Source organism: Scardinius erythrophthalmus (assembly GCF_964197995.2).
Source record: "Scardinius erythrophthalmus genome assembly, chromosome: 4".
Classification (NCBI taxonomy): Eukaryota; Metazoa; Chordata; class Actinopteri; order Cypriniformes; family Leuciscidae; genus Scardinius; species Scardinius erythrophthalmus.
The window spans coordinates 32,789,894-32,809,203 of record NC_138224.1 but is presented as its reverse complement, the minus strand read 5'-3'; the positions used below and the strand labels follow the sequence as shown (position 1 = coordinate 32,809,203).

General features: G+C 44.9%; 1 pseudogene across 1 annotated transcript in view; it reads right to left on the bottom strand.

Moving 5' to 3' along the window:
- Positions 1-19,310, bottom strand: part of LOC308689992 (tripartite motif-containing protein 16-like) — a 112,010-nt pseudogene that overhangs the window by 80,691 nt on the left and 12,009 nt on the right. The window lies entirely within an intron of this gene.

Genomic DNA, 19,310 nt, shown 5'->3' with positions numbered 1-19,310 from the left:
TGTAATTTTTGGCTGTTTTGTACAGGTGTGAAGAAGAAACTTGTACTTATATCCAATAAGAAGAACAACAAAGACTTGCAGCCATGGATAAAGTCAATCACTAACCTTCTGTACTGATCATGCAGCACAAGCAAAGGTGACAAAGAGGTAAGAATATAAAGTAGTACATAACATAGATACAGTATTTTTGGTATAGAATATTTACTGTTATATCAACGATAACAAAACATGTTCCTGTCGGTGTAATAACAGTGGTAGTAAATATTTTTAATAGTATTTACCTGGCACATAACGTAATATTGTCATGATTGAAGGATGGAAGCAAAGTGCAAGTAAAAACTCTGTATTGTATAATTGATGATGATAATAATACAAGTCCAAATGAGACAGGCTAGCGGCGCAGGGACTCCGATGGCCAGATGAACCCGGTGATGAGAGTGCAGCAGTGCGGTGAAGTGAGCACAGCAACACAGCATCCACAGCAACACGAACAGGAACAAGGAAGGCACAAGACTCGAGACGCTGACGGGAACAAACACCAGGACACCACAAACAACGATCTGACAAAGGAGATGTGAAAGTGGTGAGTATATATAGGTGATGAGATGAGCTGCAGCTGGTGACGGGAGTGATGAGCTGGATCATTGATGAGCGCTAATGAGCCGGCACGGCCACACAATCAGCACACACACACACACACACACAACAGAACACGAGACAAGAAAGAGACATAGGATTTATGAACCGTGACAGTACCCCCCTCCCTAGGAACGCCTCCTGGCGTTCCCAGACTCCCTTACCTGCCGATTGTAATCATCGATAAGGGAGTGATTCAGGATGTCTCTAGCTGGTACCCAACTTTTCTCCTCCGGACCGTAACCTTCCCAGTCCACCAAGTACTGAAATCCACGTCCCCTCCGTCTCGAGTCCAGAACACGATTGACCGAATAAGTAGGTTCCCCGTCTACGAGTCACGGCGGGGGGGAACCGGGACTGGCGGATTAATGCGAGCAAAGAAAGCGGGTTTAATTTTGGGCACATGAAAGACGGGATGAATCCTCCTGTACACTGGAGGAAGATTGAGGCGGACTGTCACCGGACTAATGATTTTAGTGACAGAAAACGGGTCAATGAATTTAGGTGCAAGCTTATTAGAAACGGAGCGGTGATAAAATCTAGAGCGATATGGGACCAGGGTCTCGAAGGCACCGGCAGCGGTTGAAGTAACCCATCTGGAGGTCGATTAGAAGTCTTACCCATGGCACAAACTGAGCTAGCCAAGACAAAACTGTGAACGACACGAGCCATGAGAGGCCACCAGAATCGTTGCTTGACTAAAAATTTAGTGTGATTAACTCGGCAAGCCACATTGGAACAATGTCCCCAATGAATAACGCTGGACCGTAAACTCTCAGGCACAAATAAACGATTCGGTGGACAACGGGCCGGAGGCGTTACTCCTTCTAAGGCCTTCTTGACCTTCGATTCGATCTCCCATGTGAGTGTAGAGATGAAATGAGTCTCTGATCAAATGCACTCGGGAGTAGACGGGCGTTCAGAACAGTTAAAAATATGCAATAAAGAGTCGGGTTTGATGTTTTTGGAACCCGGGCGGTACGAGAGAGTAAAATCAAAACGACCGAAAAAAAGAGCCCACCGAGCCTGCCTGGAGTTTAGTCTTTTAGCAGTCCAAATGTATTTTCTTGTGATCGGTCCAGACGATAAAAGGTACCCCTGACCCTTCTAACCAGTGGCGCCACTCCTCCAATGCTAACTTGACTGCCAACAACTCTCTGTTGCCAATGTCATAATTGCGCTCGGCAGGGGATAAACGATGAGACAAAAACACGCAAGGATGCATCCTGTCGTCTGAAGGAGAACGCTGGGATAGCACTGCACCTACCCCCACCTCTGACACATCAACCTCCACCACGAACTGACGTGATGGATCAGGGGTTATCAGGATGGGGGCTGAAACTAAGCAACCCTTCAGTTTGGCAAACGCAGCCTCGGTTGCGTCTGACCACCTAAACGTCGTTCTGGGGGAGGTCAAGGCGGTCAGAGGCGCGGCTAGTTGGCTGAAATTGCGAATGAAACGCCGGTAGAAATTCACGAACCCCAGAAACCTCAGTAGGGCCTTACGGGAATCTGGACTTGGCCAATCTACCACAGCCTTGATCTTCTCAGGATCCATGCGCATTCCCTCATCCGAGATGATGTAGCCTAGAAAAGGAACAGACTGTGCATGAAAAACGCATTTCTCCGCCTTGACAAAAAGCCCATTCTCTAGCAACCTCTGAAGCACTTGTCGGACGTGCTGCACGTGTTCCTGGAGAGACGATGAAAAAATCAATATGTCATCCAGGTAGACATATATGAACTGATCGACCATGTCTCACAACACGTCATTGACAAGTGCCTGGAAGACCGCTGGGGAGTTGGAAAGGCCGAAAGGCATAACCAAGTATTCAAAGTGCCCCCTGGGGGTGTTAAAAGCGGTCTTCCACTCATCCCCCTCCCTAATGCGGACCAAATGATAAGCATTCCGTAAATCCAATTTCGTGAAGATAGATGCTCCCTGCAACCTCTCGAAGGCTGAAGACATCAACGGCAAAGGATAAGTATTCTTTACCGTGATGCTGTTCAACCCCCGGTAATCAATACAAGGTCACAACGATCCATCCTTCTTACCCACAAAAAAGAACCCCGCCCCTGCTGGAGAAGAGGAAGGGCGGATGAACCCCATTGCTAGAGAATCAGAAATGTATTTCTCCATGGTCTCTCTCTCTGGAACAGAGAGTGAATATAACTTGCCCTTAGGCGGAGACGTACCTGGCAATAACTCTATAGCACAGTCATAGGGACGATGTGGGGAAAGAGAAGCAGCCTGAGACTTACTGAACACCTCCTTCAGGTCCAGGTACCCCGCGGGCACGTTAGATAAATCCACTGTCTCCTCCTGAAACACAGTGACAGAAACAGACGGACAGGCAGTCACAAGACTTATGACAATAACTGCTCCACGCCGACACAGACTTCGACTGCCAGTCCACTTTGGGGTTGTGACGGGTGAGCCAGGGGTGACCAAGGACGATGGGTGCAAGAGGAGTGTCCAGTATGTAAAAGGAGATGGTCTCGGTATGATTGCCTGATGTGATGAGGGTGATGTCTTCGGTGGCCAGTGAGATGGTGGGGAGTTCTTGACCATTGAGGGCGTGTACTGCAATCTGGTGTGTAAGGGGTCTGAGGGGAACTTGAAACTTGCGTGCAAATGTGTGGTCCATGAAATTACCTTCAGCCCCTGAATCCAGAAGTGCCCGATAGTCGTGGAGGTGAGTTGACCATCAAAGTCTTACCGGAAGGAGAGTAGATGTGGATGAGGTCTTTTCGGCAGAGGTCCCACCTGACAGTAGCCTCATACTTACTGTCGGGCTGGGCCTTTTAACGGACAACTGTAAGCGAAATGTCCAGCTCCTCCACAGTACATGCAAAGGCCCAGGGAACTCCGCCTCTCCTTCTCCTCCCGGGAAAGCCGGGCTCGACCCACCTGCATGGGCTCGTGATCGTGGATGGGGCTGACCGCGTCCCCGCCCCCGCAACGCTGTCCCTCGATCCCTCCAGGAGGACGGTTAGGTTGAAATCGTCGATCCACTCATGAAAGACGTGCGTCCACTCTCATAGCCAGAGCAATTAGATCATTGAGCTTGGTGGGAAGGTCCATGGCGTAGATCTCCTTTTGGACGCGGACAGCCAGCCCATGCAGGAACATGTCCCACTGCGCCTCCTCGTTCCATTGGCTCTCTGCTGCTAGGGTTCAAAACTCAATCTCTCTCCTTGCCGTAAATCCGCCAACACTCTAGCAGCCTCTCTCCCCGCAACGGCGCGATCAAACACCCGCCTCATCTCGTCGGAGAGCCTCTGGAACGAGGAGCAGCATTCGTCCTGATTCTCCCACACCGCCGTTCCCCATAACGCCGCTCTCCCAGTCAGAAGCGTCAGCACAAATGTGACCTTGGTTCGCTCATCGTGGAATGTCCTGGGTTGAAGAGAGAAATGCATTGAGCAGCTGGTTAGGAAAGCTCGACAGTAATTAGGTTCACCTGAATAGGATTCGGGAACCGGCATGCGGGGCTCCGACTGGGAGGGGTCCGCTGGTGATGGTGGGGGAATTGGCGGTGCGGGTGGTGCAGTGGGAACTCGAAAATGTTGGATCTACTGAGTGAGCCCGGACACCTGCGCCACTAAAGCCTGAACAGGGCGAGCTGTCTCGTTGAGGTTTTTCTCCTGAGTGTCCATTCTCTGTATGCTGTTGCTCACAAATGCATCCAGTGAGCCTGAAGAGCCACTCGCTGCTTCCATGGAACGGTCAGATCGTTCTGTCATGATTGAAGGATGGAAGCAAAGTGCAAGTAAAAACTCTTTATTGTATAATTGATGATGATAATAATACAAGTCCAGATGAGACAGGCTAGCGGCGCAGGGACTCCGATGGCCAGATGAACCCGGTGATGAGAGTGCAACAGTGCGGTGAAGTGACTCCAGAGATGAGATGAATCCAGAGTTTATCCACAGGAACACGAACAGGAACAAGGAAGGCACAAGACTCGAGACGCTGACGGGAACAAACACCAGGACACCACAAACAACGATCTGACAAAGGAGATGAGAAAGTGGTGAGTATATATAGGTGATGAGATGAGCTGCAGCTGGTGACAGGAGTGATGAGCTGGATCATTGATGAGCACTAATGAGCCGGCACGCCCACACAATCAGCACACACACACACACAACAGAACACGAGACAAGAAAGAGATATAGGATTTATGAACCGTGACAAATATTTGCACCATGAAAGTATTTCACAAACTATGAATTCAATCTAATTTTTATAGGACTGTGTACGAGGATGGAAGTCGCTTCTGCACCACATATGTGGCATTCACCGGTGGGAGGAGGATGGTGCTCTGTACACCTGCCATCACACAACCCTGACAGAGGATGAACAGAGGCGCAAAAGGTGGCTGAGACCAAATTCATCAGCTTTTGTGGCACTGAAGGGAGTGGTGTTGGACAAAATCTCCTTAGAGACTTGAGGCAGATGTCACTCTTCAAGCATACTGGTATCTATTTACATTGATTCAAATATTTTTCCAGTCATGATGATTATTGTCGCAACATCGATAAATTTTTTTGAGAGGAGCAGTTTTGTTTCATTACTGCCTACAACGCAATAATTTCAGTTACACTGGGGTCATTGAGTGTGTGATATTACATTTATACAGGATCTTTGGAGGTGTACCATCAGGTCAAGCTGAAGTATGCTGAGAAGCGACTTCATTTCAGTTACGACAGCATGAGGGCTCGTACCCAACTTGCAATAGTTGACCATAATAGCAACGTTGGGAGACCATAGGCGAAGACAAAAGAAGGTATCACATAATATATGCTCATTTATATCAATATGTTTTACATGACAACATCACATTCATTGTATACTATCTAGTCTCTTCAGGTTTTCCATGGAGATGCTTTTTGGAGATGTATTTAATTTTTCAATTTCATGTATTTTAGAACAACCACGGTACAAAGCTGTATACTCAAGACAGAGTCAGCAATGGGTTGCAAAACCCATGTTTGACAACACCACACAGGCTTTTCTTGTTGAGCGTGTGCTGAGGAGGAGAGAGGACAGTACTGTCATCTTCTCCGACACTTTACCCCCTCGTAAACCAGGACAAAGGAAATTGCTCCAGAACATCACTCCACGGTGATCTGGTCGCTCATACCAAATCTCGCTTTTGAGCTTGGCAACACCACTGTTATCTGACCATGTTGACATAACTGTTCTGTAATTTATTGTTGTAAAATAAAGTTTTGTTTGTAACTGTAATACTGTGTTCTTATAGTTCGAGTAAAAACACAGGAGCTTCATGCAATCTTTTTGAACATGCACAATGTACAATTCAGACTAAACATTTAGAATATCTCCTCTGTCTCCTGAGATCCAATGTAAGTACCAGTGGGGGAGGGATACTTTCTTCTGATCACTGATACAACACAGCTAGGTAATGGTCTTCTACTGCCACGCCCAAGGCGCTCTCCTTTTGGTGCCCATTCTAGCACAACACGGTAGGCCACCAGTCTGTATTGGCTATAGGGAATGGGGGTGGGGGGCAGAGAGAGCAGACGTTTGGTCAGTTCACTAGCAAAATGGATAATGTATTTACAGCAAAAAACAAATGAAATGATAATGAAATGACTAAGGTAAAAGGTATATGTCATGTAATCAATCAGATATTCAACTCACTATGGATAGCTGCCCATTTAGTCCCTCCGGATTTGGACGTCTTGTCCTGGACACTTTCTTCTTCATTCCTAAAATAAACTATTTTAGGAACGAAGAAGAAAGTGTCCAGGACTGCCTTTTGGATAAGAGCAGGCAATTCCTTGGTACAGGTGACATTTTTCGTTACCTGGCTGTATGAGATCCCACTCTTTACAGCACAGGCTTTCTTCCTCGGTAGGCATTGGGTCACAACACCCACACAAACACCACCAGTTGTCCAAAATCCGTGTCCTTGAAGCATATGCTTCATCGGCCAGTTGTCCCTCTGTCTGTCTCCTTCTTTCCAACTCTTGTGAGGCTAGTTCTTCGTCTGTATACTCGAGTTACAACATTAGGTATGTTTATTTGCTGCCGTTCACTGCTAAGTGGCGCTATAATCATAGACTTTGAAAAGTTAGAAAGTGAAAAGTTCATTCTCAACCAGCAGATACATTCAAGTGAAACATTGTAGTAAAACAAATTCATAATCACAGTACTGAAATTACTTTATAATTTGCATTGAATTTAAACAATGTAAACGTTAACACTATGAGCCCTTAATTTTTTATGTATAATTAGAAAGGCTATGCATGTAAACTTGTCTACTTATACTTTATTTTAATTCATAGTAGATATATTAACTGTAAATTAAAGAAATGGTTCGGAGTAACCATTTCTTTCAACCCAGGGTCCTTTGCACCATGACCCCGAGCCAACCCCCCCCCCCCCCCCCCCCCCCCCCCCCCCAGAAGCCTTTTTTCCCTTGGTCGAACATTGTTAAAGTTAGAGCTTATTTAGAGATTTCAGCCGAATGGCTTAGTGCAGGCGCTAATGGATCCAAGGTTGTATCTCGTAAATTACCCCACTAATAATGCCCAGAATGGTACCACACTTCTACAGTAGTACAAATAGGTTCTGTACTAAAATAAGGCATTGGAAAGTTTGTAAGTACATCAGGAGTTTATTTAAATAATACTTGCCTGATGGCTCATGCTACCGCTAACCCGGACATCGCCGTCACTTCCGTGATTTGGGAAAAGCCTGTAAAAGTCCAAGCAGAAAGCGATGCATAAGGATGTAGTGTAATGACGAATTATTATTTTTTCCGAAGTGTTAACAACTTAGTGTTAACTAATAATTAAAACATTACTGTAGTGTAACGATGCCCAGTTCCAGGAATGCACAAATATTTTGTTGGTAGTACCAGTTTGCAACAATTATTAGTTAACACTAAGTTGTCAACATTTCATAAAAAATTATAAAAATGGGCTTTTACAGGCTTTTCCCAAATCACGGAAGTGACCTTGACGTCCAGTAAACCACACCTGTTTTTAGTGTAGTGCTGAGTTTGATGTACAAAACTGAATTGTCTCACAGATGAACGGTTACTGTGCATACTAAAATAAAAATAGATAAAAATGAAATGAATTAATATAAAAGTAATATAATTTAGAGATAAAAATAATTTCATAATCCATCCATCCATCCATCCACAATTACTAAAAAACAGATTAGTGTGTGTAGATTTGATCCCCACAATGACTAAAAACCAGTTGTGCGTACTGGCGATCCTCAGATTTACACAATACCTGAAATGACCCTACTGTGTCATGGTTGAATTGTATAGCAAAATATTTGAAATCTGAAAGGACATTTTCTAAACTGATATTGTATTAGTTGTCAGAATATTTTTTTAGGTCTTAAAGTTCATTAGAAAGTGTGGTCCTCATTATATAGCATTTCCAGACCTGCCAACCTTGAATTACCAATAGAATAGAACCAATTCAGTGGATGAGGATTATAAGGAGGCCATTGATAGAGGCCAATGGAGGGAATTTGGCCAGGACATGCAGAAACTTGTGTAATTTTAATTTAGCAAGGATTACTAAAAAATTTCACAATGCAGGTGAAGCAAAATTATAACCAAATAATTAATTTGATATTTAATCTACTGCAATCTCTACATATAGTACTACTTTTTCTTATCCTTTCAAGTTTTGAGTCTTCAGAAAAGTAATTGTTTAAATCTAGAACACCTACATTTGTTGATAGGGTCTGACGATATGATGGTGTTTCTGTATTCAGTCTGTGGTGTGGTGGCAAACAATTTTCTATTACTGAATAAGAGACAAACATGTAACAATTGTGTCTTTAAAGATTATTTATTATGTTGCAGGTCATACAGTCATACAAAGTGCCTGCAGAGTGTGACCATAAGAGACGGGCATCCTTCCCCCCCATATATTTTCGATGTAAGTCATTACATCACACTTATACTCTTCATCTCTGAAGATGAAAGAAGAAAAAAAAGAAGAAAGCTTCGGCTGTTTTGTGGGGATAGTCCCTTTAGTATTTAGCAAGCAAGTAAAGACTTAATCTGAAGCCGGGCAAAATGAATAAACACTGTTATTGCAGTCCTGACATAAAATTAGACCTGCAGTCACCTCAGTATAAACAAGAAATTGTCAGGAAGCATACAACGGATCCAGTAGCGAGTCGAAAACAAGGTTTATTGTAAACAATTAGTAGAACAAACAGGTTGGCTGGCAAGCCACAAGCTCTCAGCGGGTCCTAGGAAACAGGAGAACAGTCGAATAGAATCCAAGCAGGGTCGAAGAGAAGTGACGCGTAGTGAAATCCTCAGCACAGGCAGACCACAGTACAGGCAGAACGAGGAGATCCGTGCAAGCCGAGAGCAGGACCAGAACTGCACAGAACAGATGTAAGCAAGAACCAGCAACCAAAACGATCTGACACAGAACATGAGTAAGACAGCACTACATATAGGACAATTAAACGAGACGCACCTGCGACTGATCTGATCGCTCGTCAGCGCAGCTGGTGCTGATAGGCAATCAGATCAGCGCAGTACACACAGAATGAGCAAGCAAACCCATGAACCGTGACATTACCCCACCCCCTAGGAGCGTCACCTGACGCTCTCAGAGGGTCCTACCTGGCGATTGTAATCATCGATAAGGGAATGATCCAATATGTCCCGGGCAGGAACCCAACTCCTCTCCTCCGGGCCGTAACCCTCCCAGTCCACCAAGTACTGGAATCCACGTCCCCTCCGCCTTGAGTCCAGGATGCGATTAACCGAATAGGTTGGTTCCCCATCTACGATTCGCGGCGGTGGGGGAACCGGGACAGGCGGATTAATAGCTGAACGAAAAACTGGCTTGATTTTAGAAACATGGAAGGCGGGGTGAATTCTCCGGTACGCCGGAGGAAGTTTGAGGCGGACCGTCACCGGACTAAGGATCTTGGTGATGGTAAACGGGCCGATGAATTTAGGAGCTAATTTTCTACAAACGGAGCGGAGAGGAATATCAGCAGATGAAAGCCACACTTTTTGACCAGCGACGTAGACGGGAGGTCTCGACCGGTGGCGATCGGCCTGGACCTTAGTGCGCAAACCTACCTGGAGAAGGGTCTCCCTGGCCGTTCTCCAGATGTCTTTGCACCCCTGGACGAATTCGTGGGCAGAGGGAACCGCGACTTCGGATTCCAGACTAGGAAAAATTGGTGGCTGGTACCCTAAACTACACTCAAACGGAGATAGGCCCGTGGACGACACTGGTAATGAGTTATGCGCGTACTCAACCCATGAGATATGCTGACTCCAAGAGGACGGATTCTGTGACACTAAACATCGCAAACCTCGTTCCAAATCTTGGTTGGCCCTCTCCGTCTGACCGTTGCTCTGGGGATGAAACCCAGAAGAAAGGCTGACATTCGCCCCCAGCAACCGACAAAACTCTCTCCAAAATTTGGATATAAACTGGGGACCCCTGTCAGAGACCACGTCTGTCGGGAGGCCATGGATACGAAACACGTGGTCTATGACAGCAACCGCTGTCTCTCTGGCTGATGGTAATTTGGGCAGAGGGATGAAATGCGTAGCCTTCGAGAACCTGTCCACCACGGTTAAAACCACCGTGTTACCCTGTGAGGCAGGGAGACCTGTCACGAAATCTAGCGCAATATGTGACCAGGGTCTCGAAGGAACTGACAACGGTTGAAGGAACCCAGCAGGAGGACGAGTGGAAGACTTACAACTGGCACAGACCGAGCAGGCCAATACAAAACGACGAGTGTCGCGAGCCATAGTTTGCCACCAGAACCGTTGCTTAATGAGAAAAATGGTACGATTGACTCCTGGATGACAAGCCACCTTGGAACAATGACCCCACCGGATGACGTTGGACCGCAACTTCTCTGGCACAAATAAACGACCTGGTGGACATCCGGGCGGAGGCACTACCCCGTCTAAGGCCATGCGGACCTTCGATTCGATCTCCCAGGTCAACATTGAAACCACACAATTACGTGGAACGATGGACTCGGGAGAAACCGGGCGTTCAGATTGGTCAAAAATGCGGGACAATGCGTCAGGTTTAATGTTCTTGGAACCTGGACGATAGGAAATGGAAAAATCGAACCGACCGAAAAAAAGTGCCCACCGAGCCTGCCTAGAGTTAAGTCGTTTGGCGGATCTGATGTATTCAAGGTTCTTGTGGTCGGTCCAAACAATGAAAGGTACCCCCGAACCCTCCAACCAGTGACGCCACTCCTCCAAGGCTAACTTGACTGCCAACAATTCTCTATTACCAATGTCGTAATTACGTTCGGCGGAAGACAAACGATGAGAATAATAAGCGCACGGATGAACCTTGCCGTCCACGGAGGAGCGCTGGGAGAGAACCGCACCTACCCCCACCTCTGACGCATCGACCTCCACCACAAACTGACGAGAGGAATCAGGGGCGACAAGAATGGGGGCTGAAACAAAGCAGTCCTTGAGTTTGGAAAATGCAACTTCAGCTGCACTAGACCACCTGAACGTCGTCATGGTGGAGGTCAAGGCTGTCAGAGGCGCGGCTAGTTGGCTATAGTTGCGAATAAAACGCCGGTAAAAATTGGCAAAGCCCAGAAACCTCTGCAGGGCCTTGCGGGAATCTGGAGTTGGCCAATTAACCACTGCCTGAATCTTGTCGGGATCCATGCGCACCCCCTCAGACGACACGATGTATCAAGTCAAGTCAAGTCAAGTCATCTTCATTTATATAGCGCTTTTAACAATGTAGATTGTCTCAAAGCAGCTTTACAGAGATAAGCGTATAATTTAAGGTAACAGAGATTGTTTCGGCTTTACAGCAGAGTTAAGTTATTTCCATCTAAAGTTAGTTTTAATTGATTTGGTTCCGTCGCAATGATCATTTGTTATTAAATTAGGGGCCGCTAAGACGACACCATTCTCTCTACACAGACTTTAAACGCGAACCTGTGAGAAACGCTGATGGCGGTCACATGCGCATTTAGAATGGGTTCTATAGTTATGTGCGTAAGAATATACGCAGGTTTGGAATTCCCTACAAGCCAAGCCTAAACAAAATACTTGTCTTTCCTTATAAATTTTGATAAGGAATTTTATTTTATTTGTTGCTTTGGGGTAGGACCGCAAGACGAATTTTCCCGACAACACCTTATCTGTAGAGTGGTAGTGGGATCCTCCATAGGGAGAGACTAGTTGGCACTTCAGCACTGCGTTGTCATCGGTCCAGGTGAAGGTCCTTCGTCAGATCTGGATACGGCCTGGATCCGGCAGGCTGCAGGAAAAACCTTGGGATAAACACAGACACTAAAATTAGCGTAGATGCCATTCTTCTCGTGATGTAACGAGTACATCAGGATTTTTGGGAAGTGTTCCCGGTTCCGGCTGACCTAATCTATGCAGCATAACATTAAATTATAGAAGTCTATAATGTATTATGTGAAAGCTAGGTCAAAGAGATGTGTCTTTAATCTGGCTTTGAACTGACAGAGTGTGTCTGCTTCCCGGACAATGGTAGGAAGACTGTTCCAGAGTTTTGGTGCTAAATAGGAAAAGGATCTACCGCCAGCAGTCGATTTTGATATTCTAGGTATAATCAACTGGCCGGAATTTTGAGATCGTAATAGACGTGACGGACTATAATGCGTTAAGAGCTCGCTCAAGTACTGCGGAGCTAAACCATTCAGTGCTTTGTAAGTAATCAGCAATATTTTAAAATTTATGCGATGTTTAATAGGGAGCCAGTGCAGTTTTGACAGAACCGGGCTAATATGGTCATACTTCCTGGTTCTGGTAAGAACTCGAGCTGCTGCGTTTTGGACCAGCTGTAGTTTGTTTATTAAGCGTGCAGGGCAACCACCCAGTAGAGCATTACAATAATCTAGCCTTGAGGTCATGAACGCATGAACTAATTGTTCCGCATTTGTCAATGAGAGCATATGACGTAATTTAGATATATTTTTAAGATGGAAAAATGCAGTTTTACAGATACTAGACACGTGACTTTCAAATGAAAGATTGGTATCAAAGAGCACACCCAGGTTCCTAACCGACGACGAAGACTTAACAGAGCAGCCATCAAGTGTTAGACAGTATTCTAGATTATTACGTGAGGAAGTTTTTTGTCCAATAATTAGAAACTCTGTTTTTTCAGAATTTAGAAGTAGGAAATTACAAGTCATCCAATTTTTTATATCCGCTATGCATTCCGTTAATTTTGTGAATTGATAAGTTTCGTTAGGTTTTGAAGAAATATAGAGCTGAGTATCGTCAGCATAACAGTGAAAGCTAATTCCATGTTTCCTAATGATATCTCCTAATGGTAGCATGTACAGAGTGAACAGCAGCGGTCCTAATACTGAGCCTTGTGGTACGCCATACTTAACCTGTGATCGATGAGACATCTCATCATTTACTGCTACAAACTGATAACGGTCAGATAAGTATGATTTAAACCATGCTAGTGCATTTCCTGTAATGCCAACATAATGTTCTAATTTATTTAAAAGAACGTTGTGGTCGATGGTGTCAAATGCAGCGCTAAGATCGAGTAACACTAATAGAGAGATACAACCACGATCGGATGATAAGAGCAAATCATTTGTGACTCTAACGAGAGCTGTTTCGGTACTATGGTACGGTCTAAATCCGGACTGGAAATCCTCGCAGATATCATTTCTTTCAAGAAAGGAACACAGTTGTGAGGATACTGCCTTTTCTAATATCTTTGACAGAAAAGGTAGATTCGAGATCGGCCTGTAATTGACTAATTCTGAAGGATCAAGTTGCGTTTTTTTAACAAGCGGTTTAATCAAAGCCAGCTTAAAGTTTTTTGGTACGTATCCTAGAGACAAAGACGAATTAATGATATTAAGAAGAGGATCTATGACCTCTGGAAGTATTTCTTTCAGTAGCTTAGTCGGTATAGGGTCTAACATACATGTTGTAGATTTAGATGATTTAATGAGTTTAGTAAATTCTTCCTCTCCTATAGCAACGAATGAATCAAATTTTTCCTCAGGGAGACTACAATGCACTGCCTGATGCGATACTGTAGTAGACGGTTGCATAGTTATAATTTTGTCCCTGATATTATCAATCTTATAAGTGAAGAAGTTCATAAAGTCATTACTGCTGTGTTGCTTGGAAACTTCGGTGCTTGAAGCTTTATTTTTCGTTAGTTTAGCCACCGTTTCAAATAAATACCTAGGATTATGTTTATTTTCTTCTAATAGGGTTGAAAAATAAGCAGATCTAGCAGCTTTTAAAGCCTCTCTGTAAGTAATTGAGCTCTCTTTCCATGAAATGCGAAATACCTCTAGTTTTGTTTTCTTCCAGTTGCGCTCCATTTTTCTGAAAATCCTAAAAAAGGAACTGACTGTGCATGAAAAGCGCATTTCTCCGCCTTGACAAAAAGCCCATTCTCTAACAGCCTCTGAAGCACTCGTCTGACGTGCTGAATGTGTTCCTGGAGAGACGAAGAAAAAATCAATATGTCATCCAGGTAAACATATATGAACTGATCGACCATGTCTCTCAGCACGTCGTTGACGAGTGCCTGGAAAACCGCGGGGGAGTTGGAAAGGCCGAAAGGCATAACCAAGTATTCAAAATGCCCCCTGGGGGTATTAAACGCGGTTTTCCACTCATCCCCCTTCCTGATGCGGACCAAATGATAGGCGTTACGTAGATCCAACTTTGTGAACAAAGAAGCGCCCTGCAACCTCTCGAAGGCTGAAGACATCAGCGGCAAAGGATAAGTATTCTTTACCGTGATGCTGTTCAGCCCTCGGTAATCAATACAAGGACGCAGGGAACCATCCTTCTTTCCCACAAAGAAGAACCCCGCCCCTGCAGGAGAAGAGGAAGGACGGATGAATTTGGCTGCCAGAGAATCAGAAATATATTTCTCCATGGCCTCCCTCTCCGGAGTGGAAAGAGAGTATAATCTGCCCTTAGGCGGAGACGTACCTGGCAATAAGTCTATAGCACAGTCATAAGGACGGTGCGGAGGAAGAGAAGCCGCCCGGGACTTACTGAACACTTCCTTCAGGTCGTGGTACTCCCCGGGCACGTTAGACAGATCTGCCTGCTCATCCTGCAACACAGAACAAGACACAGAAGAACACGCAGACACCAAACAAGACGCATGACAGTTCTCACTCCAAGACATGACAGAGTTCTGACGCCAGTTTATGTGAGGATTGTGCAGGGTGAGCCAGGGGTGTCCCAACACCACAGGAGCAAAAGTCGAGTCAATGAGGAGAAAGTAAATCTCCTCGACGTGGTTACCCGATGTGATGAGACTCACCGGTCCGGTGGAGTGGGTGACCGATGACAGGAGTTGTCCCCCCAGTGCATTTACTGAGATAGGGTGAGTAACGGGAATTATGGGAACTCCCAGACGACGTGCCAGGTCACGGTCCATAAAGCTCCCCTCCGCACCGGAGTCCACCAGAGCCTCACACTGATGATAAGAGGCGGCCCACTGCAGTCTTACCGGAAGGAGCGTTGCTTCTCGAGAGGATTCATTCCAAGAAATGCCACCCGTCAGTAACCTCCGTTCTACTGACGGGTGTTGGCTTTTACCGGGCACTTGGATGCAAAGTGACCCCCGGCTCCGCAGTACAAGCACAGTCCTTGTGCTCTTCTGCGCTCCTTCTCCTCTCTAGAGAGACGAGCTCTGCCCACCTGCATGGGTTCTGGATCGAATGAGTGGCCGACCGCATCACCTGAAGGGAAGACCGGATGGACCTCCACGTCTGGAACTCGACCTCTCTGCATCAGAAGACTTCGACGTTGTAATCTCGTGTCTACTCGGATAGCTAGATCAATCAATCCATCCAATGTTGCAGGTAACTCCAGGGTGTATATCTCATTTTGTATGCGGTCGGCCAACCCATGCAGAAACATGTCCCACTGCGCCTCGCTGTTCCACTTACACTCCGCAGCCAGCGTCCGGAATTCAATGGAATAGTCCGTAACCGATCTCTGCCCCTGATGTAGATCGGCTAATACTCTTGCTGCTTCCCTGCCTGCAACTGCCCGATCAAACACTTTCTTGAGCTCGGTGCTGAAGGTCTGGAAAGACTCCAAACAGTCATGTCCCTGCTCCCAAACAGTGGTTCCCCACAGCGCCGCTCGTCCAGATAGTAGGGTAATGACAAAAGCCACTTTAGATTCCTCTGTGGGAAATGATGAGTGCGGTAGGGCAAAAAACAATGAGCATTTTGTCAAAAATGATCGACATAGATGTGGCTCACCAGCATAGGCAGCAGGAGGAGGCAGACGGGGCTCCGGATTGTAGACGGGGCGATCGGTGGGCGGAACAGCGGGTGGTGGATTAGGCGCAGTGGGCGCGTGGGCAGGCTCGACTCTAAGATGTTGCTGTTGCGTGGTTAAATCAGATACTTGCGTCACTAAAGCCTGGATTGCTCGACCAGAAGCCGTGATTTGTTCGTCCTGTCGATCGAATCGAGCATTAATGTTGTGAAGGGCTTCTCTCAGTTCGTTTATACTCGCTGGATCCATAACGGTCAGATCGTTATGTCAGGAAGCATACAACGGATCCAGTAGCGAGTCGAAAACAAGGTTTATTGTAAACAATTAGTAGAACAAACAGGTTGGCTGGCAAGCCACAAGCTCTCAGCGGGTCCTAGGAAACAGGAGAACAGTCGAATAGAATCCAAGCAGGGTCGAAGAGAAGTGACGCGTAGTGAAATCCTCAGCACAGGCAGACCACAGTACAGGCAGAACGAGGAGATCCGTGCAAGCCGAGAGCAGGACCAGAACTGCACAGAACAGATGTAAGCAAGAACCAGCAACCAAAACGATCTGACACAGAACATGAGTAAGACAGCACTACATATAGGACAATTAAACGAGACGCACCTGCGACTGATCTGATCGCTCGTCAGCGCAGCTGGTGCTGATAGGCAATCAGATCAGCGCAGTACACACAGAATGAGCAAGCAAACCCATGAACCGTGACAGAAATATTATAGATGTTCAGAATGGAAAGAACATCTTAACTCAATTAATGCATTTAACTTTAAAACTACACTGTCTAACTTTTTAAGTCAACTTAAAAAGTTAGACAGTGTAGTACTTAGCAAAAAACACTTTTTGTTCTATCAAAAGTATATGTGCTCATTCATGTGTAATTACTTCTACCAACTAATAAAGTATTCTCGTAAGCGTAAAATTTGCCATTTATAATACATACGAGCGAGTCGCTTGAATGGCGGCAGCCATGTTGCGCCTCCATCTTGAAAATACATTCGCCAAAGAGGGACATCCCTGAAAATTCAAGCTTCGCCTTTCACGTTTTCCACTCAGTGACACCGTGACGAATGCGAGGGGGAGATTTTTGGAGAGTGTTTTTCTTTGTCTAGGAGGTCTCACCAATCTACTTGCACCGGCTTTTTTTTTTAGTTTTCCTTTGCCTTTCCCTCTACCTTTAGCTTTCCCTCGCACATCTATCGCATCAACTGATCTATGACTCTGCTCACGGAGAAAATTATGTAGCCTATGCTGCCTTACACTATTAATCTCGTTCAATATACAGAATAATGATGGCACTGATACTTTACTAACATTAGCTTGCATTCGTTTGGGGTAGCTGATATTAGCAATGAAATGGTACCAAAATAACGAAAACATAAAACTATTATTCATTTTACATATAAGTCATAACCTACATGTTAACTGACTAAATAACTAAATGCACTTTGTAATAGTTTTCTAAAGTAACCTCATCACTTGAAGGAACACTCATGGACGAAGTCGAACTGGAAGCCATGCTAATCTTGGAATAATACGGCCACCGTAGGAGTTAAAACGCCCTTGGAATTGAAAGGAACAGAAACTAATGTTCACTGGGTAGTCATATATCATTTCACCGCTAGATGGGGGGAAAATATCACAGTGTAGCTTTAACTTCCGCTGGTTGTGTCATCATCAGATTTCGTTGGTTTTGGACATACATCATTAAATTGATCCTCATCATTAGACATTCAAAACATTTGGTATGAGATTGTTTTGTCACCAGACTCATTCATTATTAATATTATTAATTATTTATTAATAATATTTATAATTTATTAATTAATAATACATATTTAATCTACTGCAGTCTCTACATATAGTACTACTTTGTCCTTTTCCTTTCAAGCTTTGAGTCTTCAGAAAAGTAATTGTTTACAGTTTCACTGATCCATTAAAACAAACACTAAACCCAGGATAGAGCGGTTGAGTGAATGTGGTCTGGACTGTGTGGATGAGGCTCATTGTGTCAGAGACGCTGTAGAAGGACAGAGTTCCTGCTCTGTGATCCACATACACTCCTACTCTACTGCTAATGGGCTTTACAGGGAGTTTAGTCTTTATCTTATTGTGTCTGAATGAGTATCTGGAGGAAGAACAGTCCAAACTCCAGGACTGATCATTAGATCCAAACCAACACTCATCACCCGATCCCTTCCTGCTGATGCTCTTATATGACACTGATATACGCACATATTCTCCACTCCACTCAATCTCCCAGTAACAGCGTCCACACACACTCTCTCTACACAAAACCTGCTCATAATAATCAAATCTGTCTGGATGATCAGAATACGGCTGAAGCTCTGGGTAAGTGACAGTAATCACTCTGTTCCTCTCAGACAGATGGAGGTGTTCATTTACTGTGTTCAGATCCAGAGTGAACTGATGAGAATCTGATGGAGAGAAAACACATCAGAATCAGGAATTATGAATCTGTCTGATCTTTTATTATAGCTGAACTCTTCATGTTCAAAATATCTGCTGTGTCTCAGTACAGTTTACCAGATATCCTGTGCAAACCATCATCTAAAGATGGACCTGAATATTAATGTTGGTTATTATTCTGTTTTTATTGTAATTAGGCCTATTATTGTATTGACACCATTCAAATGTTTGGGGTCAGTATGATTATATTTCAAAAGAAATCGTTACTTTAATTAAAGGGGAACTGAAAGGAACAAAATATAACTCGATAACATGTTGGTTATTAAAATTGTAAACAAATTAATACAAAAATAATATTAAAAACAAAACAGATATGAAGTTTTTCCCCAATACTGAAATTGACATTTGCTGTTATCAGAGCGCAGCAGTGTTCGATGACGTCACTGGAATGGTACCACTGTAGGCTACTCTACTGCTACTGGGGGGGAGGATCCAAGATGGCGTCCTGCTAAGTTTGCCTTCACCGAGCTCCGCTGACTAACCCACTTTTAACAGCCAAACTATACTACTTAAAATCCCGTTCCGTGTATTTGTTTACATAAGTACTTCATACTTGTCCCTCGATAACTTAAAGATGAAATCTGCTGCAGACGAAAGGAAAGAAAAAGAAATGTTGCGCACTTCACGTGTGTCCGAAAATGTGGGCTTCCACGGCTATTCGTCTCCCGGTGAGATCCTCTTATCTACTCCGCTTCCGGAGAGCACAGGTAAGCCCCCTACAAAGAAAGGCAAAGCAGAAGACGACGCCGTGATTTCCACTCTCTCACAGCTGATAAATAATCGCTCGGATGCCCTGGAGAAAATGGTGGGTGATAACGCTCTTAAAATTGAAGGGCTAAAAAAGACGGTGGACTTTGTATGTGCAGAGTTGAATGA